This window comes from Phacochoerus africanus, chromosome 6 (genome assembly GCF_016906955.1).
Source record: "Phacochoerus africanus isolate WHEZ1 chromosome 6, ROS_Pafr_v1, whole genome shotgun sequence".
Taxonomy (NCBI): domain Eukaryota; kingdom Metazoa; phylum Chordata; class Mammalia; order Artiodactyla; family Suidae; genus Phacochoerus; species Phacochoerus africanus.
The window spans coordinates 55,764,485-55,790,464 of NC_062549.1; the positions used below are offsets into that span (position 1 = coordinate 55,764,485).

General features: G+C 43.0%; 1 protein-coding gene across 7 annotated transcripts in view; it reads left to right on the forward strand.

Moving 5' to 3' along the window:
- Positions 1–25,980, forward strand: part of PAG1 (phosphoprotein membrane anchor with glycosphingolipid microdomains 1) — a 166,401-nt gene that overhangs the window by 76,110 nt on the left and 64,311 nt on the right. For all 7 annotated transcript variants that reach the window (XM_047783680.1, XM_047783681.1, XM_047783679.1 and 4 more), the window contains one exon: positions 21,987–22,078. The gene's annotated coding sequence lies outside the window, so the exon portion shown is untranslated. The remainder of the gene's footprint in view (positions 1–21,986; positions 22,079–25,980) is intronic.

Below are 25,980 nucleotides of genomic sequence, written 5' to 3' on the forward strand. Positions count from 1 at the left end.
ATAAAATAATTGGCAGGTAGGGTTTAAATGTCATCATTATTACTCGTAAAGGCCAGGTTGGAGGGGGAGGTTTCTTTGTACAGATATGGAACCCCAGAGTTAAACACAAGCCATAGTAGCTGAGACAGGCCTTTGGGCCCAAAGGAGCAACGCAAATTACATCAAAGGAAAATTCCCAGAGGGAGAGGGGAGGAGCTAATCCCGGAGTGCTTAGTCTAGGCTTCCTGGGAATCACCCCTTAGGTGAGTCATTCCTCCTCCCCTCCCTTCAATGGAGTAAATGAAGAGATAGAAGAGCCAGAAGTGTTATTTATCTGCTTGAACTGCCGATCCAGGGAAAAAAGGATTTACCCCAATCCAAGACAGGTAAGGTAATATTTGATATTTGACATATTTGATGTCACAGGATTTGGGCAGAAAGAAAGGCAGAAGGAGAGAAACAAACCTTACTAAGAAGACTGCTCAGGGCTTAGCGATAAGGGGACATTCCAGGCAAGATGGGGTATCTGCAAAGTCAGGGGAGGGTGAGTTTGCTTTGGAAAGGAGCTAGGCTGGCGGGTCAGGTTACAGACCTGGAAGGTCCACCCACAGGAACCAGGGCGCCCCCCCTCCCTACCTCAGGACTAAGGAACGTTCAGAAATGGGGCGCTCGAATATTTCTTTCTGAATGAGGGGAAGAGGTATTTTTGTTCTCTTTTGCCTCTATTGCATTCTTGCGCACTGAACTCTTGAGCATGTTTTCATTTATTTGCATGGCTCTCTCTGTAATTTATCTTGGCTAATTATGTTTAACCATAGGCTTTTAAGTATGTATTGAACTAATACATACTTAATACATCTGACTAATCATCAGATTTCCATAGCAAAGCGTCTGTAATTTTTTCGGAGTCGTGTGACCTACATGAGGACGGGTTGCTGGGAGAAATTATTCCTGCCCTTTCCGTGATAAAAATCTTGCCTCTGGTTACCTTAAAAGCTACCTGTAAAAAGATTTAGCCCTCAGATTGTTTTTAAAACTAAAGTTCATAATCTGTGTCAATCAGGGTGTGTTCAGTGGAATAGGGAGCTGGGCTCTGATATGTTCAAGTGCTAGCAACCCATTGATTTTGCAAGCTTTTTTCTTTTGGTTACGTGCTTATAGTATTCATTTCTAAAAAAAAAAAAAAAAAAATCCTTAGAAATTGGGCTTCAGGGAGTTCCTGTTGTGGTGCCCTAGAAACGAATCCGACTAGTATCCATGAGGATGCGGGTTGGATCCCTGGCCCTGCTCAGTGGGTTAAGGATCTGGAGTTGCCATGAACTGTGGTGTAGGTCGCAGAGGTGGCTTGGATCCTGCGTTCCTGTGGGTGTGGTATAGGCTGGCAGCTGTATCTCTGATTTGATCCCTAGCCTGGGAACTTCCATGTGCCAAAAAGCAGAAAAAAAAAAAAAGAAGAAGAAGAAGAAGAAATTGGGCTTCAAAGAAGGGTAGCAGTCAATCAATCATGAAATAGTTTATTACATAGATTTCGATATTCCATGCGTCAAACACATCATTACTAAAAAGGAAGAAAATCTCTTGAATGCTATTAGACTCTAAGGGGGGGGTGTATCCTGCAACCCATAAAGCAGTTTTTACTCTTTGCTGAATGCTTTGAGTATGGGATGGAAGGGGAAGAGAAAACCCATTAGCTATTTTTGCTGTCTTCCAGAAGATGGGGATTTTGCTGGAAAGGTGTGTCGTGTATTCGCATGATAGGTGATCAATACAAAGCAGTGTATGAATAAGCACAAGAATGTTTGCTTCTAGTCATTCGTGGCCTCGTTTGTTCAGTAGACTTACTGAACAGCGGGGCAGGTGTTAAAGATGTCCTGTGCCTTTGCCTGACACCCTGACAAATGCCACTAGCTTGACTTAGCACAGAAATCATCGGTTCACCTTGTAACTAATAGTCCCTCCACTATGTCAAGCTTGGTAGATTTAAGACTTTGGTTTTCTGGCTGTCATTTATCATTTTATCTTACTTCCCTCCTAGGTCTCATGTTGTTGCACTAAGTGTATCTTAGTGACACAGAAGGGAGAATTGGATGCTTTCTGACAGAAGTTAAAATCTGAGGCCCAGTTAGGTTGCTACGCTTGGGCAGTGGTTGGAGTGAATGGGCCTGAGGCCCTGGTGGCCCGTTTTCTGTAGGGTAAACATTCCAGGCTGGAGTCTTCCTTCTTTTAATTTGGTGAATGAAGAATAAAGCAGCACCCGTGCGCTTGGCCAGCTCTACAAGAGCCGTGAGAACACTTGCCTGGCTATTGCTTCCTCTGTACTACGCATCCTCCACAGCTACCCGAGTAACCTTCTGAAAGGCAAAACTAATCACTGGACTCCCCTACTGACACTCTTTCAGTAACACTCTGATGCTTAGTGGCTGGTATGGGTTGAATTTTGTCCCCTAAAAATACATATGTTGATGTCCGCGTCCTCAGTATCTCACAATGTGACCTCATGTGAAAACAGGATTCCTACGGAGTTGATCCACTTAGGGGGAGGTCATAAGGCTGGCCTTTAATCCACCATGACTGGCATCCTTATACAAAGGGGAAAGTTGGACACAGAGATGATGTGAAGAGACACAGGGGGACGCCATGCGAAGACAGAGGCAGAGGTTGGAATTATACTGCCTTAAGCCAAGGGATGTGTGGGGCCACCAGATGCTGGAAGAGGCAAGGAAGGACCCTGTGCCACAACCACAACAAGCAGGGATCCCAGCCATGTCTGCGACTTACAACATGGCTCATGGCAATGCTGGATCCTTAACCCACTGTGCCAGTCCAGGGATCCACCCCGCATCCTCACTGATACTGTGTCAGGCTCTTAACCTGCTGAGCCACAGCAGGAACTCCCTAGGGGTTTTAGCTCGAGAAACGGAAGGATTTATGCATCTTCAGCTATAATTGGCAAAGCCCTTTGGCCTGGGAGTAGAGAAACAGCATCATGAGATGAGAGTCAGTGGCAGAAATTAGTGTCATCCCCATAATTGCTTCTGCTGAAGAGTGTGTACAGCTCCCCCACTCATTCTTAGTGATCTACAGATTGCAAGTCAAATACCAAACTCTATCAGGGATGTCTCTGTATCAGTGGAACAGAACGGAAAAAACTCTTTCCCCCTTTGTTAGCTCACTTGTCTCATTTTCCCTTACTTTCTCTCTCCCCACCCCCATCCCTCTTCCTCTTTTATGCACGCTCGTGCACACACGCACCTCCACCTCCGTGATACAGATCTGCTAGCCTGAGAACAAAAATTAAAAGAACAGGAACTAAATAGGAGACAGTGATGTCCAGATCAGATAAGTGCCTCCAACTGATATCGAGGCAGGAGATTCTTGGCCACAAACGTCATGTGAACATTTCGTGGCCTCCTTATCCTCAAAAATGTCAACCAGGTAATACTAAGATAGCAGAAATCTTGCAAAACAAGTGATAGTCGTATTTCCAACACCAGCTTTTATTTGCTTAGTGGTTAATGTTTCTGAACAAAATAACGCTTTCATGGGCATTATTTCACTTGAGCCTCACATCAGCTCCTTGAAGGAGGTATAACTTCCATCTCTTTGGGAGTGGGATGCTGAGTCCCAGACATTGGCAAGGGAGATGGTGGCAGGTCCCCAAAGCCATCTCTGCTGACAACTCAGCTGTCATTTTCTCTAACTTTCTGATGCCTGTCTGGCCTTAGTAGAATATCCGTGGTCCTACACACATTTGTCTCTCACTCTAAACTTTTCAGACATTCACTTTCAAAAACTTGTCAGCCATCCCAGCTTTACAGAAGTTAGCAAACTGCATTTATCCATGTTATTTATTTATGAAAGGGAGTAGTCATGTGAGCAACAACCAAAAGCTTGGTAAATAAAGGGGATAGATTGTGCCCCTTTTTCGGGGGAGGGGGCACCAACAATAGCTTACAAAATAAAAATGCAGAAATTTTTTTTTTTTTTTTTTGTCCTTTTAGGGCTGCACCTGCGACACATGGAGGTTCCTAGGCTACGGGGCGAATTGGAGCTGCAGCTGCCGGCCTGTGCCACAGCCACAGCAACGCCAGATCCTTAACCCACTGAGCAAGACCAGGGATCAAACCTGTATCCTCATGGATACTAGTCAGATTCATTTCTGCAGTGCCTGACGGGAACTCTAAAATTGCAGAATTTAATTTCTGAAATAATAGTTATTCTTTTATCGTGACAGTGGTACATTTGGATGTGAAATATATGGGATACCCTCATTAGCTGTGAGACATGGAGGAAGGACCATTGAAATGAGGTTCTAATCCCAGCCAGGCCCTGATGTTGTCCATGCATGGCCCCAGAGCTACCAAATATTGGCTATATTTGTTCATATGAAGAAAGAGCTGTTGTTGTTTCACTAATTCATTGCATGCAAACCATAGGCTTTCCCCTTGAAGAAAGGAAGCAGAGACAGTTGTCACTAAATACACCACCTGTGAGTACAATAAGGAACTCATCTACTGATACATGTTCCTTTTCTAGAAGTTTCCAGATACAACATTACAAAACTGTAAACCTTCTCCCCAAAGTCTTCAAAAAACTAAAATATACGCATGGGAGTGGGGATATAAATAAGCACCTAAAATAAACTGAGGGCCACACCAGCGATCCCTGGCTCCCCCAAGGACTGTCCATGTACCTGCGCTGAGACCCTGCCTCCCCCCAAAGAGCCCCTTTCCAACAACAAGAGAGACCTGGCGGATTGGAGAGCAAGTCTCTGGCTGCTTATTCTGTGAGGTCTAGAGGTTAGCTTTACTACTGCACATTGCTCTTATTCTTCCCTTTATGGTGGTTTTGTATAGATTGTCTTACCTCAACCACTTCTTAACTACAGTATGGTTACCATGGCAACACCTGTTGATGGTAGACCACACACACAAAAAATGTAATTCTGCAGTGAGGAAACTGCTACTGTATTTCTCATTTCTCTCTCACAGTTAGATTCAGGGGGTATGTTTGTTTCTTTTTCTTGCTAGGCTTGTGGGTAACACCAGTTTTGTCCATGTGGTCAGATTGGAATGGAAACTGCTCTCTGCTGTTTGTTTTATGTGCAAAGATGCAGCCATGTTACCTCCTGGAGCATTTGTTGTCTGGTCATTTTTACCAATTGGCATAGAAAATTGTGTTTTTGTCTAAGGGAGTTCAGAATCCTTACAGCTTCCTTTTCTTTATTTTTCCCCCACCTTTTTTTTTTTTTGCTTTTTTATGGCCACACACCTGTGGCATATGCGTTGAACTGGAGCTGCAGCTGCCAGCCTAGGACACAGCCACAGCAACACCAAATCTGAGCTGTGTCTGTGACCTACACCACAGCTCACAGCAATGCCCAATCCTTAATCCACTGAATGGGGCCAGGGATCCAGCCCACGTCCTCATGGATACTAATCAGGTTCCTTACCACTGAGCCAAGAAGGGAACTCCAATAGCTTATTTTTCCTTTCTCCTTTTCTCTTATTTCCTCTGCTCTTTCCCCTTCCCACCTTACTCAACCTATTAGATGGGCTTACATGCCTTCTCTGACCAGACAACCAGACAAAGGGCCATAGTAGTAGAGTCCAAATTCTATGTCTCAATTAAAATGCCTTCAGCCTGGTTTAAGAACCTGACTAGTATCCATGAGGATGCGAGTTCTATCCCTGGCCTCGATCAATGGCTTAAGGATCTGGTGTTGCTGCAGTCTGTGGTGTAGGTCATAGATGTGGCTCACATCTGGCTGTGGCATAGGCTGGCAGCTGCAGCTCCGATTCTACCCCTAGCCCAGGAACTTCCTTATGCCGCAGGTACAGCCCTAAAAAGAAAAAAGAAAAAAAAAATGCCATTAGCCTGGAAATCAAAACAACTGAGAAAATAAAACCTGGGTTATATCTAATTAGTTATATGGTCAAGTTAAAGGAAATATATTCTAGATAGTAAATAAATTAAAGATACGTTTTAAAAAAATAATGATGTGCTAAAAGAGAAGTCATGTAAGATCAGTTGCTGGTATCTTCCTATAGAAACTTAGCTGTATCATAAATAATCCATATTTAAAGAGGCATTTTGGCATGCTTGCTCTGAATGTGGCATTGCAGGATAATCTTTGGATGAGATTTAAAAAGAAAAATAAAAGGCACTAACCCTGGAGCCAGATTATCTGACTAGGAAGATACACATAGGTAGACTACGTGAAACGAGGTGAAGCCAGGGCCATAGAGAGGAAGGTAATGAGAAGTGGGCTGCATGATGCTTCAGCTTCACAGCCGGGCATCAGCTGCCTCATTGTTAAAATTAGTTGAGGAGTTCCCGGCGTGGCTCAGTGGTTAATGAATCCACCTAGGAACTGTGAGGTTACAGGATCGATCCTTGGCCTTGCTCAGTGGGTTAAGGATCCGGCGTTGCTGTAAACTGTGGTGTGGGTCGCAGACTCGGCTCGGATCCCGCATTGCTGTGGCTCTGGTGTAGGCCAATGGCTACAGCTCCCATTAGAACCTCCATATGCCGCAGATGCAGCCCTAGAAAAAGACAATAAATAAATAAATAAAATTAGTTGAGCTGAAATATTGTGGCATTTGCTTTTAACTATAAAATTACATGAATCCATAAGTTCCCATCCTGGCTTAGCAGAAGATGAATCTGGCTAGCATCTGTGAGGACACAGGTTCGATCCCTTATCTGGCGTTGCCATGAGCTGTGGTGTAGGTTCCAAACATGGCTCGGATCTGACATTGCTGTGGCTGTGGTGTGGGTCCCTTGCCTGGGAACCTCCATATTGCGTGGGTGTGGGCTCACCCCCAAAAAGACAAAAAAATTACATGAATCCAACTGCAAAATTTGCACAGGTGCTAAACAATAAGAGCAGGGCAGACTTTAAAGCATGAATTTTGAGTGACTTTTCAAAGACAAGGCAAAAACATGAATGAACCAAGAGTAAGAGTCAGAGAAAATAAAGTGAGCTATGATGTCAATCTCAATAGATGTCCTAATAAAGCAAAAAAAAAAAAAAATCCCCAGGAATTTTGGTCAAATTCTTAAGGAATCCTTCCGAAACTTTTCTCAAGATTAAAGACATGATTGAAAGATTTCTTTAATTCTCCTTCACAATGTTCGTGGTACTTCGTCCCTCCATCTATTATTGACAACAAGGTTTCAAAATACAAAACATGTTCTTAGAAGGTGTATCATGAAATATGTGAACCTGTGTGTTTTTTCAGTGTCCACTTGAAATCATATAATTAAAAACTAAATCCAGGAGTTCCCGTCTTGGCACAGCAGAAACGAATCCAACTAGAAACCATGAGGTTGCAGGTTCGTTCCCTGGCCTCGCTCAGTGGGTTAAGGATCTGGCATTGCCAGATCGCAGGTCGCAGACATGGCTTGGATCTGGCATTGCTGTGCCTTTGGTGTAGGCCAGCAGCTACAGCTCCGATTAGACCCCTAGCCTGGAAGCCTCCATATGCCGCGGGTGCGGCCCTACAAAGACAAAAAAGACAAAAAAAAAAAAAAAACCCAAAAAACAACAAAAAAAAGACTAACTCCAGTATTGTGGCTGGGTTTATGTAGAAACCTTCCTGATATATGCAAGGTAATGAGCACTGCCTTGCACACTGTCATCTCCATTCCTTTAAGTCAGGACTGCTGTATTAGGAAACGTGACCCTTTTTTCATGCACTGGCTCTGTATTAGTTTCCTAGGATGGCCATAATACAGTACCACAGACTGGGTAGCTTCAACATCAGAAATGGATTGTCCCACAGGGTAAATTCCAAGATCAAGCTGTCAGCAGAGCCATTCGCCTTCTGAAGGTGTTAGAAAAGGACCGTATTGCAGACCTGTCTCCTGGCTGTTGGTATATCTTTGTGGCAGCCATCACTCCACTTTTCCTGGGGCATTCTTCCTGCATGTATCTCTCCCATCCCCCCACCCTTTTTTTAGGGCTGCACCCATGAGATATGGAAGTTCTCAGGCTAGGGGTTGAATAGGAGCTGCAGCTGCCAGCCTACACCACAGCCACAGCAACATGGGATCTGTGCAATCAACGGTGTCTGCAACCAACACCACTGCTCATGCCAAAGCCAGATAGATCCTTAACCCACTGAGTGAGGCCAGGGATGGAACCTGCATTCTCATGGATACTAGTTGGGTTCTTAATCTGCTGAAGCCCAATGGCAACTCCCACATTTCTCCTTGTTATAAGGACCCTATCATATTAGATCAGGGGCCCACCCCACTCCAGTAAGACTTCTCCTCAGTCAATTATATCTGTGATGACCCTCTTTCCAAAGAAGGTCACATTCTGAGGTACTGGGGATTAGGACTTGAACATATGAAACTCAGAGAGGACTCAGTTCAACCTATAACGGACACAAAAGGCCACACAAAGGCGAGTGTATACAACCACCCATAGCACAGTGTCCTAAGTGCAGCTTCCCTGCTAAGGTGAGCTTACTAGACTGGTGTCCATCATGGTACCTTGAGTTCTGCTAAACACAGTGTGCCTGACAGATCATAACCAAGCTGATGTTACTAAGCATTGACTGTTTCCAGGCTCTTGCCAGCATCCATAAACACGCATACATTAGCTCATACCTGATTTCCATTCAAATGAATCTCTTTGACTTTCTCTGGGATACTGAGCATCACATCTCACCAAGAATTTCTCCAAAGTTCCACTTAGGTCATCTCATAGTTGTTTCCCATCAAATAAAATGATTGAAATGTCATACATATCATGGCATCTGATAGCTCTGGGTCATAAGAGAAGGGCCACATGGGTACAATATCAATGGCACCGTTCTGGTGTGGCATTTGCAGGCATGGTTGAAAGTCTAAGGTTGAAGTGGTCAAATGTTTGTGTGTGCATTCTCTCACTACATACATATAAAATATGTATTTTCTATATGCATATGTGTATATATGGCAATAGGGAGAACAAGATGGATATAGATATATAATCTGTATAAATATACATATATGGAGAAGAGGGGCCACTGTAAAGTTATTTTATCCCATGTGGTCCATCCACAAAATACCAGCCTGCCCATCACATCCTTCACACCCCTCTGAAACTCAGAGACTTAATAGACAGCAGTTTTCCAATCATGGGGAAGCTGCCAGGAAACGAACCAAAGCTGAAATGCATCCCATTCTCTGACCCCCACCAGCTGAGCCATTTCTTCAGGGTAACACCAGCAATGCAGTCAATTCTTCAAAACTTTGAGAACAGAGGGCAGGGCCCTTTTCTGTCTCAAATTACTCTGTGGCTGGGACTTCTAACAGTAAGTAGCTTGCTTTGAATTTTGGATCTTGAAAGTATATGTAGGGGAAAAAAAAAAAAAGAGTTCCCATTGTGGCGTATTGGAAACAATCCGACTAGGAACCATGAGGTTGCGGGTTTGATCCCTGGCCTTGCTTAATGGGTTAAGGATCCAGCATTGACATGAGCTGTGGTGTAGTTCGCAGATGTGGCTCGGATCCTGTTGCTGTGGCTCTGGTTTAGGCTGGCAGCTACAGCTCTGATTGTACCCCTAGCCTGGGAACCTCCATATGCCATGGGTGCGGCCCAAAAAAGCCAAAAAAAAAAAAAAGGAAAGTAATGTAGGCAAACTTCAGGTTTTCTTCCTTAGCGTCCTGGGCAAGGGGAAGTCTTGCATTTCCCATGCCCATCTCTCACCACACACACACACATGCCCATTTGAACAATCTTCTGGAAAAGATGAGTAGTCAGTAACCCTCTAACTTTAGCATCCCTGGGTGGTCCTAGGACTACATAAAACAGTCATCATTCCTCATCAGGAAATGTCTGAAGGCTGATCTGAGGCTCTGTGATAGACATGGTAGTGTGCCAAGTGGCTACCCAATTAAGTATCCATCATTAGGCAAAGACAAGCCAAAGTGATAGGCTCAATATATGGCAGCCTAAGTTGCAGTCCAAAAGACAGATTTGCAGATAAGCACTGGGGAAGGGAATGGAGTAATATTTACTTTAAAAAATTTTTAATATCATTGAAAGGCGAATAAGGAAGGAAATGCATGAATGAATGAATGACCTCTTTGATTGCCCTCGTTGTTATTCTCTGTATATTTACATTGTGGAAAGGAGGATGTTTTTGAATACTTTTTTTGACTTCCAATTCATCAACTAGTAGTTAGGGGAGTCAGTTTATTTTCTGTCCTCTGAAGCACCCTTCAGTTCCAGAGCTCATCTTTTTTTTTTTTTTGTCTTTTTGCTATTTCTTGGGCCGCTCCCGTGGCATATGGAGGTTCCCAGGCTAGGGGTCGAATCAGCGTTGTAGCCACTGCCCTATGCCAGAGCCACAGCAACGCGGGATCCTAGCTGCGTCTGCAACCTATACCACAGCTCACGGCAACGCCGGATCGTTAACCCACTGAGCAAGGGCAGGGACCGAACCCACAACCTCATGGTTCCTAGTCGGATTCGTTAACCACTGAGCCACGACGGGAACTCCAGAGCTCATCTTTTTAATGTTAGTGTTATGCTGCCTTGCTTTATGTAACTTTCTTTAAATACATTACATTTTTGACTTTTTTTTTGTCTTTTTTGTCTTTTTTTTTTTTTTTAGGGCTGCACCCACCGCATATGAAGGTTCCCAGGCTAGGGGGCGAATTGGAGCTGTAGCCTCAGGCCTACGCCACAGCCACAGCAATGCCACATCCAAGCCTCATCTGCGACCTACACCGAAGCTCACAGCAATGCCGGATCCTTAACCCACTAAGCAAGGCCAGGGATCAAACCTGGGTCCTCATGGATACTAGTCGGATTCGTTTCTGCTGAGCCACAATGGGATCTCCTAAATTTTCATATTTTAAACTGTTCTATTTTTTGCCATCAGGAAGTTTGTTTTCCTGTTGAGCTCTTTGGTCATTTTTATTTTTTTTTCTCTGTTAATATTGAAACTGCAAAGAATTTATGCCCAAGCCTTGCTCACTTGGGATGCAGGCTTATAGATAAGGCTTACAGTAAATGGTGTCATCTTAAGCTTCTTTCCAGGTAACATACTAAGAAAAAGAAGGCTTTGCTAAAAAAAAGTGTTTTGTTAATAACTCGCCATATGTATTATAACTATATCTGTGCCTGCCTGGGTTCTGATAGTATAGTTCTGATTATAGACAGTATAAGGATACGTGTTTAAGGATTTTTATCATCCATCCCTTGAGTTCAAGAATACATGTTCTTTCTCCAAAAGGGGATTATTTTCATTAAACTGCATCATTGAAAGGGATTTTTCAGAAGGGATTATTTTCCCAGTGTCATCTTTTTTGATGCTTAAAACATTTCTTTTTTTTTTTTTAACCTTATCTTCATAGTTGCCTCTCTTTGGCACCTCTTGAAAGGCAGATAAGGAAGGAAATGCATGAATAAATCGATGCATTTCCTTTCCTGCCTCTTCCATTTTTCTGCCCTCAATAGGGGAAAACTAAACTCCAGAAAACACTCTTAATGGACTGTTTCTCTGCCTCCATCAGTGATTTCAGCTGTTAGACTGTATGAAACATGAAGCAGGGGACATCAGATGGCATGACGAGTGGGACTGTGACCACAGTAAATACAGGGAAGGCTGGAAGTGTGAGCTAGAGCAGCTGGCGGGATGGGGGAGGTGAGGGGTGGGGTGCGGAGATGAGAGGCACAGCTGGTCAAACCAGCCAGGAAAAAAGGGCAGGAGGGAGCTTAGCAAGGGGAGACATACAGGCCGAGGAAAACAAGAATGTAGGGAGAGGAAGTATCAAGCATAGGTTTCCCAATATTTCGAAGTGTAGACATTGCCCTTGGCCTCTCCTGTCATTGCCATACCCTTGAGCATAGTAAGTATAGTTGTCTTGAATGATTACTGTGAAGGGCCGAATATTGAAATTTTAATGCAAGGGTATGTCTTAGCTTGGAGGTGGATCTCTACTATACTCACAATTATTAAACTCATCCTGAGGTTCAGGATGAGTCCTATAACAAATAGCATACACTGCTTTAGAGATATATTTGATTTTTTTTTTTTTTTAGAACTGCCCCATGGCATATGGAAATTCCCAGGCTAGAGGCTGAATCAGAACTACAGCTGCCGCCCTACACCACAGCCACAGCAACACCAGGTCTGAGCCACATCTGCAACCTGCACCACAGCTCATGGCAGCACTGGATCCTTAACCCACTGAGCAAATCCAGGGATAAACCTGCATCCTCATGGATACTACTCGGGTTCATTACTGCTGAGCCACAATGGGAACTCCTGATTTCTTTCTTTTCTTTTTCTTTCTTTTTTTTTTTTTTTTTTTTTTGCCAGTAGGGTATCACATTGCTGACATTTAACATTTGGACAAATAGGAGGTGTGTATAATGAGCTTGATTAATAGCTGGTTTGCTAAGTACATCCAGAGGGAACGGAATAATAAATTGCTCTCCTGGAAAAAGGTTTCTGGTTTTTGAACCCAATCTGTTCTAGTCAACATGAGGACTCACTTGGGTAGAACACCTTAAATTCGTGGCCGAAAGCTGAGAGACATGGATAATGTCATAACAAATAGAGAAACGAAATTCAAGAACATCTTGACATTTGATGCAATGACCCACATCTAAGAGGCAGAAGTGGCACAGGGATGATGGAAGCGCCCCAGTGTCACCACCACCAATTAAATTGCCAAAAGGCAGTAAAGGTGACTTAGCAGCATCATGGATGAAGGAAATTTCGATTTTGTGTTAGTTAAGGATTCATATATATGCTAACAGAATAATGTAACTGACAGAGAAAGCTTCGGTGGTTTGAGACTTTCTAAATAAAAGTATAATGTCCAGACTCACAAGGAAGAGTCTGGTGCTCCTCTTCACCAATGCAGCGGTACTTCATCTGGAGAATTGCCTTCGAGCTTAATCATTTAGAAGAGAATGCCAGCAGGTGAGTGTCAGCCCTCAGCACACCTCCATCTGCCTTCACTGTTTCCTCCCTATTTGCTCCTCTTACAGTCACCGTCTCGCCCTCCCCAGATGTGAATCCATTCTCACTAATGCAGGAAATACTTCAGATGCTCAAATCCACCCGCCGTGCAGCGGGGCACACCACTAACCATGTTCTCTCTATGCCTCACCCACTGTAGTCTTGCTCAATGCTGGCTGAACATGTTTGTAGAATTTTCATCTCCCATGCTGAGCATGGTATTGCCTCACTGCTGACCACCGTTGCATTCCATGTGGTCTCTCTTGCCATCCAGATGTAGGATCTGATATCCTAGGAATGACTTCCAGATCCCTATGAGACTCACTCCTTGACCTTCCAAGTTTCAGCACTCTTTCTTCCTGTGTATCCAAGTGTCTGGGACTCGGTATCTACTTTGGGTACCATGGCCTGTCTGGGTCTTGCCAGGAGGTCTTCTTGAGAACTGTGGCTCTTGGCTGGTAGGGTCACTACCCCGTGGCCAGATTTTGTAGCTGCAGCTGGGCCTCCCAGCTAATAGTGGACCACCTCCTTGTCTTTACCAGGTTATTGCTCCATACTAATAGCTCTGCCCATTCCTTCATAGCGGGACCCTGAGAATTCATCTACCACCATGACCAAAACCCAGATAAGGACTCTTTCCAAAGTCAGAACAAGGTTACCTTATCCAAAGGATGTTGTGTTTGGTTCCTAGGTTGGGCTTTGTAGCTGGATCAGGCTCTCAGCCTGCTCGGCACTCATCAGCAGCCCTGGCCAAGACCCAGCTCCCTTCTCCTCACAGCCTTTGTGCTCTTTTGAATTATAATAGGTGGTTTCCAAAAGTACTCTTTGAACTTAGGAGTTCCCGTCGTGGCTCAGTGGTTAATGAACCTGACTAGCATCCATAAGGACACAGGTTCGATCCCTAGCCTGGCTCAGTGGGTTAAGGATCTGGCATTGCCCTGAGCTGTGGTGTAGGTCACAGACTTGGCTCAAATCCCGCGTTGCTGTGGCTGCGGCTACAGCTCTGATTCAACTCCTAGCCTGGGAACCTCCGTATGCTGCCAGTGCAGCCCTAAAAGACAAAAAAGGACAAAAAAAAAAAAAGTACTCTTCGAATTGGAGAAGGAGATGCTCAAGGGCAGGGGAAGAGGGACCTCTTTAAACATGCATCTTCAAGCAGTTGAAAGGTTGCCTTGTAGGGTGAGTATTGGAATTGTTCTGCATAGCCCTAGAAATTAGAACCAGGACTCAAATGAGGTGGCAGGCACTAAACTTACTGTACCTGTAGCTCAAACCTAACAGTGCTTCCCAGAGATAGAAAGGGATTCCTTCTGGAGGCATTTCCTTATGGGAGGAAATGGAGCATAGGCTAGATTAGCAGGTCTAAGTTTTGTTTATTGGTTTATTTCCACAACAACATGGATAAAGGACAGTATTTACTTGGCTGCATTTGCACATGTGATATATTCCTGTGGCAATACGTCCATCACAAATGACCTATAGTCCTACTCCTTTCTTGGTCTTCAAGGACTGAGAGTGAAAGTGGCTTTATTATGGCCATGTGCTCAAGTCTGCTCTGATTTTTTAAAATTCACTCAATCATTGAATAAATGTGGAATGATTATGATATCTTAGGCTCTGCAGTTCATTCAGTGATCAGTAATTTTTTGTTGTCATTGGTTTAATTTATTTTAATTGAAGTAGAGTTGATTTACAATGTTGTGCCAATTTCTTCTGTACAGCAAAGTGACCCCGCCATGTATATATATATATACATTTTCTTTCTTATGCTGTCTTCCATCATGGTCTATCCCAGGAGATTGTGTTGTGGTCTCTGCATGAGGGTGGGAAAATAATTTTCCAGATTCAAAGCAAGGTGAGGAAAAGACAAGTTGATCGAGGCAAGAGACACTGCTAACACAGCAGGCCGACTTCCTGATAATCAGGGAGAGCCAGCCTTAGGCACGTGGTCGTGTCCCGTCTGTTTTTATAGGCGAGAGACAAAGGAGTGAGGAGGAGAGGTCTTGCCATACACCTGTTGACCTGCTGATTGGTTGGAGAAGAATGGGGGTCTTCTGATACACTTGCTGGTTGGTTGGGGATGTATATTGCCCCTATAAGGGTGGGGTAAGGAGTGGGCCACATACCTTTCCTGGTAGGGGGCAGGAAGGAATAGGCCAAGTTGCTGGGGTGGGGATCCTTAGGAACATTGGACAGTAGGACAGGTGGGCTGATAAGGGTCTGGTAATTCTTATGTCAGCCTGAGGCTTTTTGAGTTTTACCTCCTTGGAGGAGCTTTGAAATCCCCACAGATTGGATATAGTTCCCTGTGATCTATAGTAGGACCTCATTGCCTGTCCATTCTGAATATGATAGTTTGCATCCACTAACCCCCAAACTCCCAGTCCGCCTCCCTTTGGCAACCGCAAGTGTGTTCTCTTTGTCTGTGAGTCTGTTTCTGTTTTGCAGATAGGTTCATTTGTAGTGCCTGGTACTTTTAACTGCCGTGCCAAATCAAGTTCATATAAATGGGATGTTACAAACATTGTTGAAAGGGTTCAAGTATCAAGTGGGGTTGATTTATAGATCACCTTTAATTTTCTTTTAAATTTGATCATTGTTGGGAGTTCTTTGGTGGCCTAGTGGTTGGGGATCCAGCATTGTCACTGCTGAGGCTCAGGTTACTGCTGTGGTGTGGGTTCTATCCCTGGCCCAGGAACTTCCACATGCTATGGGCATGGCCAGAAATAAGTAAATAAATAAATTTGAGATTTGTTAGTTAAGCATCATGAGTCTAGTCTCATATTGAGTAGATGTCTTGCAACTCAGATGTGAATTTGGAATAAAGTTGTTCAAGTCTCTGTTACCAGATCCCTTTAGTCATCTACCCAGATACCAGGGAGGGTTGCTGTCAACATCATCACTGCTTCTCCAGGAGGGACTGTTGGGCATAGTTTTAAAGAAACACTCCTCTCCCTAAACGTCTCAGCAACGGCAGCTGGGGCTTGGGCTGGGCCATCTGTCAGGTGCATAGCCCATCCCTTAGGGTCTCGATGGCCCAGAAATAGATTCTATCTCAGCTCCTCTGAGAGGCTTTAGCCAGAACAAGTCTTCAGGTTCATCAGGAGAATGCATCATGAATTACTACAGTTCATTTGTTGGAGCCTCTTAGGAATGACATCATCTGTGTTAAGAACATGGTAACAGTCCTTGTAAGAACTGTCAGTGAAAAAGGCATAGAAGAAGCAGTACTGAATTTTGCCTTCTACTGACTTATAAGAGGGGGGCGTGGGGGGCGGGGGGCAGGGGGTGGCGGCTGGCAGTTGTTTTTGAGTAGACACCTGGTTTCAGAAGTCCTAAATTCCATGCAGTGGAGAAAGAAATCAACATTGAAGGCACAGGATTTCTATTTGATTGGATCAGTAATTATTTGCAATAATCCACTGCTGTCCACACTTAGAGATAGTCTTGAGGATGAGAGGGGACGTCACCCTCAAATGAAGAAGCATTTGGTCTGTGCAGGATGATACTCAGGTTATGTCAGGCAGATTATGACACTTTGCAGTGGAGCCAGTCAATCCCGCTTTGTCACAACTCCAGTGATCCTGGCTATAATTACACTTGGGTGTGCCATATTTCTTTCAGCTTCATCTAGAAAATGACAGACACTATAATGTCCACATCTCTTGGAATGTTGTTTTGGTAACACCTTTAATGAGATATAATTCATATGCCATACAGTTCACCCATTTAGAGTACACAATTTCAAGGTTTTAATGTCTTCACAGAGTTGTGCAACTGTCATCACAATCGATTTGGAATATTTTTATTACCTCCCAAAAGAATCACAAGGAATTCCCTCGTGGTGCAGTGCGTTAAAGATCTGGGGTTGTCACTGTAGTCGCTCAGGTCGTTGTTATGGCATGGGTTCAATCCCTGGTCCTGGATCTTCTACATGCCATGGGCACAGCAAAAAAAAAAAAAGAACCATGCAACTCTTTCTATCATTCCCATGATGATCATCCTTTAGCCCCACATACTCTATATATTTGCCCATTTGGGACATTTTATATAAATGGAATCAGATACTACTTGGGGGGTTTTGTGACTGACTTCTTCCACTCAGCATGTTTTCAAAGTTCATCCTTATAGTAACATATATCAGTACTTCATTTCATTTTATGGGCATTTGTATTATTTCCACTCTGAAGCTACTGTGAATAATGCTGCTATAAACATCCCTGTACATGGTTTTAGGAGGACATATGTTTTCCTTTTTCTCAATATTTACCTAGGAGTGGAATTACTGGGTCAAATGGTAACTCTTTGGTTCACTTTTTGAGGAATAACCAGGCTACTTTCAGACTACTTTCAAATAACCAGACTACTACAGCAAAGTGATCCAGTCATTCACATAAACTTCCACTTTACATTCCCATCAGCCACATATGAGGGCTCTGATTTCTCAACACTTGTTACTATCTAGACTCTTTGTTTATAGCCATCCTGGTGGGTGTAAAGTGGTATCTCATTGTGGTTTTGAGTTGCATTTCCTTGATGACTAATGATATGAAGCATTTTTTCACATGCTTACTGGCCACTACATATTTATTTGGAGAAATTTGATTCTAATGGTTTGCCTTTTTAAAAATTTTTTCCATTATAGTTGATTTACAGTGTTCTGTCAATTTCTGCTGTAGAACAAAGTGACCCAGTCATATATATATATATATATATATATCTACATTCTTTTTCTCACATTATCCTTGTTTTTGGGCATACCCACAACATGCAAAAGTTCCCCAGCCAGGGATCAAACCCATGCCATGGCAGTGACCCAAGCCATAGCAGTGACAACCTGGATCCTTAACTGCAAGGCCACCAGGGAACTCCTCTTTCCCTATTTTTGGTTGGGTTATCTGTCCTTTTATTATTGAGTTATGAGTTCTTTATATAATCTAGATAAAAATCCTTTATCAAATATGATTTGCACTTTTTTTTTATCCTTTGGGTTGTCTTCTCACTTTTCTGATAATATTCTTTAAACAGTAAAAAAAAAAATTAATTTTGATGAAGTTTAATTTGTCTATTTTTTTTTCTTTTGCTACTTGTGCTTTCAGTATTGCCTATAAAACTTCAGTGCCAAATCTGAACTCAAGATGATTTATTCCTGTGTCTTTTTCTACGAGTTTTGTACTTTCAGTTCTTAAATTTTTAGGTAGTAGATCCTTTTTGAGTTAACTTGTTTTTATGCAGTCTGAGTTGAGAATCCAGCTTTATTCTTTGGCATGTGGCTATCCAATTGCCCCAGAATCTTTTGTTGAAAAGCCTCTTCTTTCTCATTCAGTAGTCTTGGCACCTTTGTCAAAAATCAGTTGGCCATATGTTGCCAGTTCAATCCCCATCCTGGAGCAGTGGGTTAAGGATCTGGCATTGCCTCAGCTGTGGTATAGGCCAAAGATGCAGCTCGGATTTGATCTCTGGTTGCATCCACATGGGGGACTTCCACATGTTTGTGGGTGTAGCCAAAAAAGGAAAAAAAAAAATCAATTGGCCAAAAATACATGGGTTTATTTCTAGATGCCAATTTGTATTCCATTGATCTGTATGTCTATCCTATGCCAGTCCCACACTGTCTTGATTACCTTGGTCCTTGGAATGTTTTTAATTCACGAAATACAAGTTATGAAAATGCAAAATTGTGTACCACTTTTATGTTAGCTGCCAAATCATGTACCCAATTTTTAAATCAGACTCTTTAGTCCTGCTGTCTAGTAATATAGATAGAATATACAAACACATTATTTCTAATGCATATTAATAAGATGGGCATTTTGAGAAAAATGTTTATTATTTTCTTTTCTTTTTTTTTTTTCTTCGCTGGAGCATTTTGCTTTAGATAGGAAATCTTGCTTATATTTCTTACAAATTCAGAAGGGTTCTCTGGGATTGACAATGACAAGGGGAATTCTAAAGATCTGCAGTTGGAATCCACCTCTAAATATATCTGTATGGCGGGAATTCAGGAAGAGGCTTGATTTGAAATCTAATGAAAGATTGAAAGATGGCTTGGGAAAAACTCTTGTCTGTCAAGCCCTTCACCCGGTGAAGCCCTGCCCTTTTAGTCTGGTGATTGACAGTGGAAAGACCTGGAGTCAGGTTGGAGGAAAACAGCCCATGATTGTGTATCTTGTTCTAATCTTTTCAGACTTATTAAAAAAATAATAATAACATAGCTGAATGCGGCAGCGAACAAAAGGCGGCCATTTCTCACTTGGTAACTGTCAAGGAAACAATAGATGTACCTAAAGATAATATAAGTAATCTGCTGATTCTGCTATGGAGGAAAGCAGCATTCAATTTAAGAGATCGCATGTGGTCCTAATAACAGAACATCACTAGATGCAAATCTAGATGGCTCGCCTTCTGCTCAGTTTTTTATATTGCAAATCAGGAATTATACTTAGTCTGTTAAATAACTGGGCAGCTCTGAATCTTAGGCAACAATCTTATTCTCCTTAGAGATGAATTTATTGATTCATTCGTTTTATCCTTCTCTCCTCCCTCTCCCACTGCACTTATCATGGTATCTTAGATAAAATAGAGATTCAAAACAGAAGATGTTTATTAGAGGATAGGAAGAGAAATGAAAAGGAAAGAGGGATAGAGGAAAGGCTCGGCACCAGAAATAGAGCAGAGCCACAAATGGGAGATCAACAGAAGTCATCCCTGTAGTCTCCTCCATTCCTAAGCATCTTTCCCATTTCCACAGTGGAATGGATAAAAAAATGACTCGGAATTAGATCTGTGTATCATTCCCACCACACTGTTCATAATGCACCAAAGATTCTGACTTTTTTTTAAAAATTAAAGTATAGTTCGGAGTTCCCGTTGTGGCACAGTGGTTAACGAATCTGACTAGGAACCATGAGGTTGCAGGTTTGTTTTTTTGTTTTTTTTTTTGGTTTTTTTTTTGTCTTTTTGCTATTTCTTTGGGCCGCTCCCACGGCATATGGAGGTTCCCAGGCTAGGGGTCGAATTGGAGCTGTAGCCACCGGCCTACGCCAGAGCCACAGCAACGCAGGATCCGAGCCGCGTCTGCAACCTACACCACAGCTCACGGCAACGCCGGATCGTTAACCCACTGAGCAAGGGCAGGGACCGAACCCGCAACCTCATGGTTCCTAGTTGGATTCGTTAACCACTGCGCCACAATGGGAACTCCAGGTTGCAGGTTTGATCCCTGGCCTTGCTCAGTGGGTTAAGGATCCGGCGTTGCCATGGGCTGTGGTGTAGATTGCAGACGCGGCTCAGATCCCATATTGCTGTGGCTCTGGCGTAGGCTGGTGGCTACAGCTCCAATTCGACCCCTAGCCTGGGAACCCTCCATATGCCGTGGGTGGGGCCCTATAAAAGGCAAAAAGACAAAAAATAAATAAAGTATAGTTGATTTTCAGGTTGTGCTAATTTCTCTTGTGCAGCAGAATGGCTTAGTTCTATACACACACACATACACACATATTCTTTTTAAAAATATTCCTTTCCATTGTGGTTTATCCCAGGATAGTGGATATAGTTCCCTGTGCTGAGCAATAGGACTTCATTTCTTATCTGTTCTAAATGTAATAGTTTGCATCTACTAACCCCAAACTCCCAGTCGATCCCTCTGCCCACTTCCAGCAACCATAAGTCTGTTCTCCTTGTCTGTGGGTCTATTTCTGCATTATAGGTAGGTTTATTTGTACCATATTTTAGATTCCACATATAAATAATATCATATGGTATGCCTTTCTCTCTCTGATTTATTTCACTTAGTATGAGAATATCTAGTTGAATCCATATTCCTGTAAGTGGCATTATTTCACTCTTTTTCATGGCTAAGTATACTGTATTCCATTGTATATATGTACCACATCTTAATCCATTCATCTGTTGATGGACATTTAGGTTGTTTCCAGGCTTTGGCTATTGTGAATCATGCTGCAGTGAACATTGGGGTACATGTATCCCTTTGAATCATTGCTTTGTCTGGATATATGCCCAGGAATAGGATTGTTGGATCATATGGTAGTTTTATATTTAGTCTTCTGAGGAAACTCCATACTGTTTTCCACAGTGGTTGCACTAATTTACTTTCCCACCTACATTGTAGGAGGCTCCCAGAGATTGTGCTCTTATTTTATTTATTTATTTATTGTCTTTTTAGGGCCACTCCCGTGGCATATGGAGGTTCCCAGGCTAGGGGTCTAATAGGAGCTGTAGCCGCTGGCCTATGCCACAGCCACAGCAATGCAGGATCTGAGCCGCATCTGTGACCTACACCACAGCTCATGGCAACACCCGATCCTTGACCCACTGAGTGAGGCCAGGGATTGAACCCGAAACCTCATGGTTCCTAGTCGGACTTGTTTCCACTGCACTATGATGGGAACTCTGAGTGAGATTCTACTTTTAATAACACATTTTCACAGTTAAATCACAGCTTACCTTCCCTCAAAACATAAATACTGTCTTCAAATAAATCATTTGTTTTATCTCAAATTCAGACAACAGTTACTTGAATTTTACTCTCACTAAAATAACATAGATTATTTCTCCTAAAACTGGGAAAAATGGAGAAGGACCCAGTAATTTGATGTGTATTTGACCAGACATTGACTTGGCTGCTATTTTCAAGAGATTTTAGGCATTCCCACTGTGGCTTGGTGGGTTAGGCACCCAAATAGTATCCATGAGGATTCATGTTTGATCCCTGGCCTCGTTCAGTGAGTTAAGCTCCATTTCGACCCCTGTTCTGGGAACTTCCATATGCCATGGGTGCAGCCCTAAAAAGACCAAAAAAAAAAAAAATTGGTTTTAAATTGATTCACTTCTATGCGTAATTTTTTCCTCTGCTTTGTCATTTGCTTTGTTCAGGAAGAAATATAAACCTTGGTGTTTCACATAAATTTGCCAGCATTTTTTACAATCAACTAGACAAATATCTTTTCACAGTCTCTGTCCGTCTGTCTTTTTTTTTCCTTCTTCTAACTTTTTTTTTTTTTTTGGTTGTAGGCCAAGAAGAAAGAGAGAACATTCATCAAACATTTCAAAGGGAACACATCGCCAGCATTTTGACTATTTATTTGGACAAACATTTCTCCAAGGTAAATATTACCATTGTACCAATGGGGAAGAGGGGGGCACATCGTTAGAATTTGCAGATGCAGTAGAAACGCACAAAGGCTGAATTGTTGAGTCTAATACAAACCTAGAGTGAGAGGAGAGAGGGAAGGAGAGGAAACAGGGGGAGAAAGTGGGGCTTTGGGGACACCCTGCAGTCTCTTCTCAATGTGTTACCAGGAGGATGCCGTCAGCATCTGGGAGCCCATGGAGCTGGACTCAGAATGGGTGGGAGAAAGAGGAAGCTGTATTTTTGTGTGTGTGTGTGTGTGTGTGTCAGTGTCTCTCAGATATTCATGAAAACAACAGGCAATGAGGTCTGATTGTAAAAAGAGCATTTTTTCTTTCATGAGGAAAGGGTTGGCTAATTCCTTTTAGGGATGAAAATAAGATATATGCTGTATTCACATCATGGGGTGGGGGAATGAATCAGTTTTTTACACCAACTAAGGCTGACAAATATGGAAGATTTTAAGGAAATCCATGTTCTTCTTTTATGAAAATACTTAGTAAGTAAATCTTTCGTTGGTTGATGACGAATGCTTCTTGTTTGAAAGCATTATATACTTGATGCTTCTTTTCAGGATAGGGGAAGGAGTGTGTGTGTGTGTATAAGAGAGAAAGAGAGTGAGCGAGCTGTGTGTGTGTGTGTGTGTGTGTGAGAGAGAGAGAGAGCTGTGTTTGTGTGTGTGTGTGTGAGAGATAGAGAGAGAGAGAGAATGAAGATGAGACAGAAGGACACCAAAGAGAAATCTGTCAGCATCCTACTGTATATTTCAGAGAATTAACTCGAGGCATTTTCTTTATGAATCACGAGCTTATTGAGAATAAAGCCTTCGCAGAAGCAGCTGAATTCCTCGTCAGCTCCAGCATTCATGAATTAGCTGCCAATATTTTTAACACAAATTGCTGTGTCATTTCTGTGAAGTTCCCCTGTTGCTGCTCAGGCTGAAGCTAAAAGCTGTTTTTGCTCAGCCCTGAAATTTCAGCTGAGAAAATTTCCTTTCTGAGAAAGATATTCGTGGGCATGCATTCACACACAGAAATGCCAAAATATACTATCCAATTTAAAAGAAAATAAATTTGGGATTCCCATTGTGGCGCAGCAGGTTAAGAATCCGACTAGTATTCATGAGGATATGGGTTCGATCCCTGGCTCCGCTCAGTGGGTTAAGGATCTGGGGTTGCCCTGAGCTATGGTGTAGTTTGAGACGTGGCTCAGATCTGGGGTTATGGTGGCTGTGGTGTAGGCTGGCAGCTGCAGCTTTGATCATCCCCTAACTTGGAAACCCGTATGCTGCAGGTGTGACCCTAAAAATAAAAATAAAAATACCTATTAAAAATAAAAAAAAATAAATAAACTCATTGACTTTCTCTGTTTAGCAGTTGATAGAGAGCCGACATTACATATTCCTGAGCTGGCTAAAAAGCAGTTCCAGATTGGCAGGGGGGAGAAGGAGGTTTTTCTCACCAGTCCTCATTCTGCCTGTTCTCTTCTGAAGGGGTTGGGTTGGGGAAATGGAGTCTTGTACATTAGAAGAGAATTCTGTGATACTATTCATTCTCTGTTCTGACAGAGAAGACATTGTTTATTCACTGTAATTGGCTTGGCAGGAGTCTGTGCTGTGCATACAGAAAGGGAACGTTGCAAAGCAGTGGGGAATCTCAGAATCCTAAGTAATAGAGCAGCTTAGAGCTTTTTAAAAAATGTCTTCTAGTAGCTTCCATCACTGTAGATGCAAGTGATCATGGGGGGCAGGGAGAGTTTTCCTCAGTGACAGTTTTCTTGACCTTGCTTTATGCATGTCTCACATAAAGAAAAAAAATCTTTAAGGTAGCAGCATGTCTTTTGAAATCCTGCAGCAGTAAAAGTTAAAAGTAGGAAAGGTGAGAAATACATTCCAAACACACTAGACCTGCTTTGAGATCGCTCCCTACATATTAATATTCCGACGTCGGTATAAACAAAAAAATAACCCATGCGTGTCACCTGATGATTCACAGAAACAAGTGGGAGCTGCCTAAGATAAGAGAAAAAGGACACAGTCAAAGATGTGCCTTGAGGTATGAAGTGCTCTACCAGGGACAGTGTGAGAGGGTGCCATGCTCAGAATGTTCAGAACTTTAAAGGCAACAACTGTAAAAACCAAGTTTCGAAGCCCTCTGCAAACCCTGCATTGAAAACCAAGTTGGCCAAAATGTAAACTCAGGGTCTGGGGTTTGTGCCTCTTAAAGCTATGCATTCACCCTCCACTTTCCGCCGAACACTCCCCCGCCCCACCCCAAGCCCAATCCCAAGTGTCTGGGGACTCGGGGTGTGTGCATGTGCATCTCTTACCAAAGCAGAGAAAGCTGTCAGCCAGGCTGTAGGCTGCCAGGTTCAGACACAGCACAGGAGCTGGTCCAAGGGAACCCTGGGAGCAGGTGGGCCTGCCATCCCCAGCCAAGTTCACGGGCCCCTCATTCTTACGCTCACAGAGTGGTTTTTCTTTTTTTTATTTGGTTTAATTGGGGTGTAGTTGATTAACAATTTTTTTGTGTGTCTTTTTTTGCCATTTCTTGGGCCGCTCCCCCAGCATATGGAGGTTCCCAAGCTAGGGGTCAAATCGGAGCTGTAACCACCGGCCTACACCAGAGACACAGCAACGCCAGACCCAAGCCTTGTCTGCAGCCTACACCACGGCTTATGGCAATGCTGGATCCTTAACCCACTGAGCAAGACCAGGGATTGAACCAGCAACCTCATGGTTCCTAGTCAGATTTGTTAACCACTGCGCCATAATGGGAACTCCCAGTTGATTAACAATTTTGTATTAGCTTCAGGTTTACAGCAAAGTGAATCAGTTATACATATACACATATCCATTCTTTTTTCCCGTGATAGGTTCTTACAGAACATTGAGCAGATCACCCTGTGCTATACAGTAGGTCCTTGGTAGTGATCTATTTTATATCTAGTACTGTGTATGTGTCAATTCCATTCTCCCAGTTTATCCCTCCCCCGCCCCCCCAAGGTTTCCCTTTTGGGAACAAAAGTTTGGTTTTGAAATCTGTGAGTTTGTTTTATAAAGAAGTTCTTTTGTATCATTTTTGTCTTATTCCCCAATCTTGGCTTGTATTTGTAAGAACTCCCTGCATCATTTTTACAGGAACTGTGTGATATAAATTTTGACTTTTGTAAAATTACATTTATGATGACATTGGTATACAGTCAGTTATTAGATGGTTACAGACCCTTCTCAGCTTTTTTTTTTTTTTTTTTTTGTCTTTTTCGGGCCACACCCATGGCATATGGAGGTTCCCAGTCTAGGGGTCGAATCGGAGCTGTAGCTGCCGGCCTACACCAGAGCCACAGTGAGGCCAGATCCGAGCTTCGTCTGCGACCTACACCACAGGTCACGGCAACACCAGATCCTTAACCCACTGAGCGAGGCCAGTGATCAAACCCGCTGATCTAACCCGAAGCCTCATGGTTCCTGGTCAGATTTGTTTCCCCCGTGCCATGGCGAGAACTCCAACTTTTCATGTAAATTATATAAGGAATAGTTTCACAACCTAATGAAGGCTTTTTACTCTACTGTTTGGAACATCATTCATGGACATTATTTACTTTTTCTTTTCTTTTTTTAAGAAATATAAATTTCAGAGTTCCCATCGTGGCTCAGCAGTAACAACCCAACTGGTGTCCTTGAGGGCACAGGTTCGATCCCTGGCCTCACTCAGTGGGTTAAGGATCCGGCATTGCCATGAGCTGTGGTGTAGGTCACAGATGCGGCTCGGATCCCAGGTTGCTGTGCTGTGGTACAGATCGGCAGCTACAGTTCTGATTCGACCCCCTAACCTGGGAACTTCCATATGCCACAAAAGAAAGAAAGAAAAAAAGAAA